The 8,247-nt window shown below is 36.7% G+C and overlaps 1 pseudogene; it reads right to left on the reverse strand.

The window, feature by feature from the left end:
- Positions 1 to 6,043: 6,043 nt before the first annotated feature.
- On the reverse strand, positions 6,044 to 7,944 carry LOC143671841 (dolichyl-diphosphooligosaccharide--protein glycosyltransferase subunit 1 pseudogene; annotated as a pseudogene).
- Between the last annotated feature and the right edge of the window lie 303 nt (positions 7,945 to 8,247).

An 8,247-nucleotide genomic window follows, 5' to 3' on the forward strand; every position in this document is an offset into this window, starting at 1 on the left:
TCTTTTCAGCCATCTTCCCAGAAGTCTTCTGTATTGTTCTTGTTATAGTATTTTAAGTCATAGGATATTAAGTTAACAGTGAATTTTACCTAAGTATTCGCATCCTATTCTAGAGAGATGTAGTGCATTTCCGGTTGTATGCAGGACAGTTGAGTATTGTTAAGTAAACTATATGTCTGTTATTGTGATTTATTTGGAGTTCATCCAGACCCAGCATCAGAGCCACTAGCTTCACACCCTGCCCTATGGATTTTGGAGTTTTCCTATCCCACAGTTGCATAAGACACCTTTATAAATCTCATATTTACTTATCTCTCTTGTTGGTCTGTGTTCTAGTTTGTTAGCTGCCTGAATGCAATGTACTGGAAGTGGAATGGCTTTTAAATTGGAGAATTTAATAAGTTGCTAGTTTGCCATTCTAAGGCTGAGCAAATGTCAATTTAATGCATCCAGGGAAAGATACCCAGGTTCAAGAAGGCCGATGAAGTTCAATGTTTCTCTCTCAGCTGGAAGGGCACATGGCAAACATGACAGCATCTGTTGGCTTTCTCGTGGCTCTATAAAAGGGACTCTCTCCAAAACGTTTCCTCTTTTAAAGGATTCCAATAAGCAGCTCCACCTCCAAAGGGTGGAGACACACCCCATGGAAATAAACTATTCAAAAGTTACCACCCACAATTGGGTGGGTCCCATCTCCATGGGAACAAGCAAAATGCTCTCACCCAGCAATATTCAATGAGGATTAAAGGACATGGCTTTTCTGGGGTCCAACACAGATTCAAATCAGCACAGTCTGTTTCTCTAGAGAACCCTGACTAACGCAAATGGGGATTCAAATATACACTTCACAAATCTGTTGAGAAGATCAAATGGTATATATTTTAAAACTTCAACTTCTGTGTAAGACCAAGGGGAAAGATATTTACTGAGTGCAAAATTTATATTTTGGGTAGTGCATTTCCTAATATAATGGTCAGTTTAGTTAAGCATCATAAGTACATGGAATCTTGAATAGGGAGTGAGACTTTGTTGGCTTGTCCAGGTTAGTTTGATGCCCTGATATATCCCAGAGTAATTTTGGCAGAGAATAAAAAAGTATTTGCAAGGCCCTCTTGGGGCACTGGGAATATAAGAGGAAATATTAAATTTCCCCATTTGGAGAATTTCTGATATTCTTGCAAGCAGTGGAGACAACCAAACCAATAAGTGGAACTCTCAATCTTGGTGTTCACTCCTATGAAACTTATTCCTGCAAAGCATAGGCTAAGCTTACTTAAAATAAGCCTAAGTGTCATCCCCAGACAACCTCTTTTGTTGCTCAGATGTGGCCTCTCTCTCTAAGCCTGCATGGTAAGTGAACTCACTGACCTCCCCCACTATGTGGGACAGGACTCCAAGAGGTGTAAATCTCCCTAGCAACATGGAACAGAACTCCTGGGAGGAGCTGGGGCTTGGCATCAAGGGAATGAGAGAACATTGTTTACCTAAAGGGGGAGAAGAGAAATGAGACAAAATAAAATTTCAGTGGCTGAGAGATTTCAAACAGTCAAAAGGTTATCCTGGAGGTTATTCTTACACATTATATAGATATCCCTTTTTAGTTTATGGTGTATTGAAGTGGCTAGAGGGAAGTGCCTGAAAATGTTGAGCTATTTTCCAGTAGCCTTGATTTTTGAAGACGGTTGTACAACAATATAACTTTTACAATGTGACCGTGTGATTGTGAAAACTTTGTGTGTGATGCTCCTTTTATCTAGTATGGGCAGATGAGTGAAAAATATGGATAAAAATAAACAAATAATAGGGAGGACAAATGTTAAAATAAATTGTGTAGATGGAAATACTAGTGGTCAATGAGAGAGAGGGGTAAGGAATACAGGATGTATGAGTTTTTACCTTTTTCTGGAGTGGTGTAAATGTTCAAAAAACTGATCACGGTGATGAGTACCCAATTATGTGCTGATATTGTGAGCCATTGGTTATACACCATATATGGAATGTTTGTATATGATTCATTAGTAAAATTTTTTTTTAAAAAAGAGCAAATGGTGTCATATATGTAAAACACACTGGCACACTTGGTACTCAGTTATTGTTCTCTTACTCTTTTTTCTCTTTCAGGTCTTTGTTATACTCAAGCTGTTGTAAAATCAGTGCATGAATTATGGAGGTGTTGCATTTTAAACTTTATTTCTAATGGTTGAACAAAAAATTATGAATCAGCAAACAGATAAAAGAGAAAAAAAATTTTTTCATATAAAGAGTTCTCTAGAGATCTTATTTTCAAGCTTCTCACAGTAAAAACCCTTTGTAGATACATCCCAAATTTATTTTTAAATTAATATACACTTATTGTACTAATATATTGTGTCATTATGAACTTATTGAAAAATTAAGAATTATAAAAGAAGTAAAAAATAAATCTATATATAAGGGACTGGTATCCAGAACATATAAAAAACACAATTCAATAACAAAAAAAAATAACCTAATTTAAATGTGGGCAAAATATGAATAGACAGACATTTCTCCAAAGAAGATATACAAATGGCCAATAAGTACATGAAAAGGTACTTAACATCATTAGTCATTGGGAAAATGCAAATAAAATCCACAATATGATACCACTTCATACCCATGCACCACCTCCCACTTCCATATGTACTGATTCAGTAATAACTCAGTAATAATAATATAGGAAAAAAGCAATTTTAAACAAGCATCCAATGCTGAATCTTATGAGGGATTTCCTAAAGACCCAAAACACCTAGACAACAGTTTCCAAAAGTAAAGTCATTTTTATATCTCATCTTATGCCCCTTTGTAATACTTGGGGAATTTGTTATGTGGTTATTATCTTGAATATAAAAGATAAAAGTAAAAAAAAACAACATTTACTCTATTAACTTCAACATTTTAAAAATACTAATGGTAGCTATGGTCAGCCCTGGTTTGGAATACACACCTATTTAACTCTACATTCAAAGAAAAGCATCATGCATATGGACTTGCTATAGTGGGAAATTAAAATCACCAATTCATGTCAAGGGGCCAAAGGAAATGAATATTTTTTGTAACATCAGCTGAAAGAAAATGTATTTTTTTTAATACGAAAGAGGGTTCATTTCTTATGCCTCAACAACAAAGATAAACAACCCAATTTGAAAGTGGGCAATGGACATTTCTCCAAAGAAGCTATATAAATAGGCCACAAACACATTTATGAAACATTTATTTTCTATGAAGATAGGGATATGTAAATGAAAACTATGAGACAGCACTTCACCCCCACTGGGATGTCTATAATAAAAAAGACAGAGAAGTTTTGGACAGAATGTGGAGAAGTTGGACCCTCCTACGTTGCTGGTGGGAATGTAAAATAGTGCGAGCACTTTGGAAAATCGTTTAGCAGTTCCTCAACAAATTAAACATAGAAGTACCGTTTGACACAGCAATTTCACTTCTTGGTATATAACTTCAAGAATGAAAACAGGTGACCAAACAAAACTTCTGCACAAATGCTCATAGCAGCACTATTCAAAATAGTCAAAAAGCAGAACCAACCCAGATGTCTATGAATTGATGAATGGGTAAACAAAATGCGGTATATCTATACAAAGTAGTATTTTCAGCCATATAAAGGTACGAAGTACTGAAACATGCTACAAGGCGGATGAACCTTGAAAACATTATGGAAAGTGAAAGAAATCAGACATAGAAGACCACATATTGTGTGATTTCATTTATATGAAATAGCCAGAATAGGCAAATCCATAGAGACAGAAAGTAGATTAGCGGTTGCCAGAGGCTGGTGGGAGGAGGTAATGGGGAATGACTGCTTAATGGGTATGGGTTTTCCTTTTGGGAGAATAAAAATGTTTTCAAATTGTATGGTTGATAGTTAAGTTGTAAATGTACAAAAAGTCCTGAAATTATACATTTTAAATGGTTAAAATGGTGAATGTTATGTTATGTGTACTTTACCACAGAAAAGACAGTGTGCATACATTTTATTATAACTGTTCACTGGTAATTATTTGATCTTTCTTAGTTTTCTCCTCTGACCCCTTTCTTCCACTTTCATTAACCCTTTTTTGATTATCACACTGATTTCTTTGTTTTTGTTTCATAGCACTTTATACATATATTATATGTTGTATGTGGTAATTAATTTGTTATATATCTGTCTTCCCTTCTAGACTGTAAACTTCTCCAGGGCAGAAATAATAGTTTAATTACCTTTGTTACCTCAATCCTTAATTCATTCCTTCATTCAGGAGATATGGCCATAATTTGATATTGACACAGTGAAAAAATATAAAACAAAATAGAATTACTATGGCTAAGGGATTTAAAATGGAGTCAGGAGTCCATACAGGAAGTTAATATTATGCATGTCTCAGCCAGATAGCACAAACTGCCAAAGTATGCAAAAATTTCAAGCCTGGGATTAAAAGAAGTCACTATATCAGTATATCGGTACTTATTCAGTTCTTTCATCCTTTACTTACATGTTTGAAGAGACACTGTCCTCATTATTTGTCAACGGGATGTAAAACCAACCTTGATACACTGGTTTAAAAACTTGAATGGGAAGCCACTCCTTTTGGTAAGCTTATTAAATTAGCTGAACATTTTTAAAGAACTTTGGATCAACATAAAAATGTTAAAAAGACAAATAAAATCATAGCTTTGCAATTAGAGCAACTCTGAATGGGCGAAACAAAAAATTACTGAAGATTTCCCAGTAACCACTTCTAATCACAATAAGCACAAAAAAAGAGGTTCCTCCAAAGGAAGAAATATATATGGACAATAACTGTCTGTATTGGAAGCAACAGGGACACTGAAATGGAGATTGTCCATTTTTAAAGGGAAAAAAGCAAGCATTGGGCACATAAAAGCCCCAATTTTAAATGGATTCCTTATGCGCTTACTTTTAAAAAATTAGGTATTTTAGACTAAAGATAGCCATGAGCTACAGTGACCATGATAGGGAAGTTTTAGTTTAAATAAGGTTATACATTTGAGAAAGTACACTTGACAAAAAAGTTTCCTGGACTCCACCAAGGAATGGGGGTGCAGTTTTTAATTAGTATTAAAAAGTTTCTAAAAGATATAATGATTATAAAATAACTTCTTTAACAAAAACACAAAAAAACACTAATAAAAAATTTTTAAAATGTAAAGTAGGACAAGGACAGAAAGTCAGATCTTTAACATAAACTAGTAATTTTTACATCTCTATACGATATCTTTCTGTGATTCTAAGTCTGTTTTTTCCTAACTCAAGGATGAAAATTTTAAATTATATATACTAATTTAATATTGTTAATGTGAAAGAAAACAACTGCATCTTCTAAGTTATCAGTGTTAAGTACAGAAAAAAAGCATGCATTTTGGAAATATTCTTCCTTAACACATACAGATTTACTTATCAAATAAGCTAGTATTATATCTACTAGATGTATTTAACCAAATTGATTAACCAAAGTAGAAATCAATTTGTATTTAACCAAATCGATTCATTATTCTGACAAATTTTATTTTGACAGTAATTGCATTTTGTAAGATGTCAGTTTGAAGAGAGTTCCCAAAATCATTTTGGTAACTTAAGTATTTTAAGGTATACAGCATGTGTTTTTATTAAGAAAAAGAGAGTAGTTTTGTGCTAAAATAAATAACTGCTTGTTACAAAATGAGAAAGAAGAAATGTAGGACAAAACCAGAATAGATATAGAAACTTGTAGAAAGTTCATGGAAGAAGAATTTTATTTCTTGTGGTCAAAGTTGGGTAAGATTTGATGGGAATATTTTTAAGAGCCTTAGTATAAAGTAGTATACTGATGCAAAACTAGAATTTGGTTTTCTCTCTAATAAAATGACAATGTTTTCTTGAGTTATTGGTCTGTTTTTTTTAATATTTGCTTTTCTTTTTTATTTTTTTAAGTTAAAAATAAAGGATCAAGAGCTAGGCGTCTTGAGCTGCCTGAGGCAAGGCTTGTTTTGCATCCTGGAATGGCCTTTCTGCAAGCTGCAAGTGTCAGCATACCCTAGTTTCCATGCTCGGTGCCTCCCCCTCTCCTCCCTGCCTTGGGGGCCCATGTTGAACAATGGGCTGAGATGACAGAGCATCCAGGATGTGGTCCATCTTGGTGACCAGCTCTTGTCACTTTCCCAAGATAAGCTTCTCATTCTAGATGTGTGTATCATTCTTGAGATTGCCTGCCACCAGCTGCTCAGCTTCCACTGCTGACTTCCGTACCAGCCCCTTGACCTGGGAATTCAACTTCTGCTTTTTGCTCACTTTGTTGCACAGATCAGAGCCTTCTGTCTTCAGCCTGGACTGCAGCAGTGCGATCTCATTGGTCAAGGCCATGTATTCAGATTCCAGGCTCTTCTTCCCACTGTTGAGGGTGGAGACATCCTGGGACTGCTTGTACCTATTGACAGTCTCATCAAAAGTGACAGTAGAGACATATTCTCTTATTGACCAGAGTCAAGACCTGCTCTGTGATGCAGGCCACCATACTGGCTTCAGTGGCTGGATCCTTTGTAAAGGAAACATCCAGTTTGATGTAGATGATGATGGTGAAGAACAGCATGTAGTACGTAGCCACCACCAACAGGGTCTCCTGCAGCATAACATTCTTGTTGAATGTATAGTGGACCATGATGTCCTGAATGTGCTGTTTCACCATATTTTTCTTGTAGGCAACAATCACCAGGCAGCCAAAGGTATCCGAGTAGGTGTACTGTAGCTTTTCTGGGGCATGGCCAAGTTCATATGACTGTTGACTTGGATGCTCTTGGCTCCTTCGTGTAAGATAATCTTCACAGTCAGAGAATCTATCACCCACTCATCAAACACATGGTCCATGAACTTCATCTTCATTGGCTACTGGTCACCCAAATTATAAAGGTACTCATAGCTTGGGAGGTTGTAGCCAACGATGTAATGGGTCTTCTAGCCACAAAAGAGACGTAGTGAGGCAGGATTTCCATTTCCACAGAGTCATCCAGGATGAGGAGGTGGCTGCTAGAAGCATTGTCGATCTCATCCTGGTAGTAAACATCTTGGGCAGCAGCAGGAAGGATAGTCTTAAAAGACCAGATGGAGGATATTCCACTATCTGGATGTCTCTGGTAATCATAATGAGAAAAAAGCCCCTTAAGCATGGCCCCTGTGTTCTTCAAGTTCACATTCTTTTCCATAACAATATTACTCCAGTGAGAGACTTCAGTGACTTGACTCATGCTGGTGATGATCAGGAAAGTGCTGTTGTTCTCATAATGTACTTTAAAAACATCCTGATTATAGGCAGGTATGTCTTTGAAAGGCCCATAATCTAGGAGGTCCTCAGCATGTGTGAAGTTCCCCTGCTTGGTGTAATTGTCCACACTTTGGGAGGTGAGCTTCACATGCATAGTTAGTATGTTCATTGGATAGGGAGAATAGCAGTAATGGTTCCCTTCAAAAACCACAAAATGTTTCTCTGATTGGGTGATTTGGGTTGGGTACAGCTGAAGCACATGGGTATAGACTGCTTCCACAGTGACTGTGACCTTGGTCCTAGGATCCAGAACAGAGGGGAGCCTGACTGTGAAGAATCTCCTACTTTTGCCCTTAATTTTGATTTCTTGTACTTCTAGATTGTTCTGTTCTTCATCTTCACCTTTCAGCTTCATGCTGAGGTGCACAAGCTGGGCTTCAAGCTCAGGCTTGAGAGCCAGCAGAAAGGAGGTAGCATGGTTTATGGAGCCACTGCCTGGGTACACCAAGATCACTTCAGCTGTTACCTTGGCCAGGTGGCTTCTCAGGTCCACCATGTGCTTCATGTCCTCATTGACCAGCAGTGCTGCCTCCTAGGAGGCAATGCCTGATGCTGGGGTCCGGGCTCCAAGCAGCGGGAGCAGGAGCAGGCTGGCAAGAGGCATTTCCATGACCCAAACTAAGCTGTATTGGTCCGTTTTTAATAAGAGATTGTAAAGATTTTTTTCTGAATAAATCAGTGTAAAAAGCAGAGAGTCTGTTTTATCAGAATAACTTCTTGTACTTTATGTTGACTTTATCATGTCTTTGTTTATTTACTTTTAAAATCTTTGTCATTTTGGTTAAAAAGAGAGCCAAGTATTATTTCACAGTGACCTGTAATCCTATTTAACCAAGTGTTCAACCCTCCTGACAACTTTTGACATTTTGCCTTCTCAAATCAAAGCTAAATGATTCCTTTTTATTTCCAACTG

The sequence above is a fragment of the Tamandua tetradactyla genome, chromosome X (assembly GCF_023851605.1).
Source record: "Tamandua tetradactyla isolate mTamTet1 chromosome X, mTamTet1.pri, whole genome shotgun sequence".
In the NCBI taxonomy this organism is placed as follows: Eukaryota; Metazoa; Chordata; class Mammalia; order Pilosa; family Myrmecophagidae; genus Tamandua; species Tamandua tetradactyla.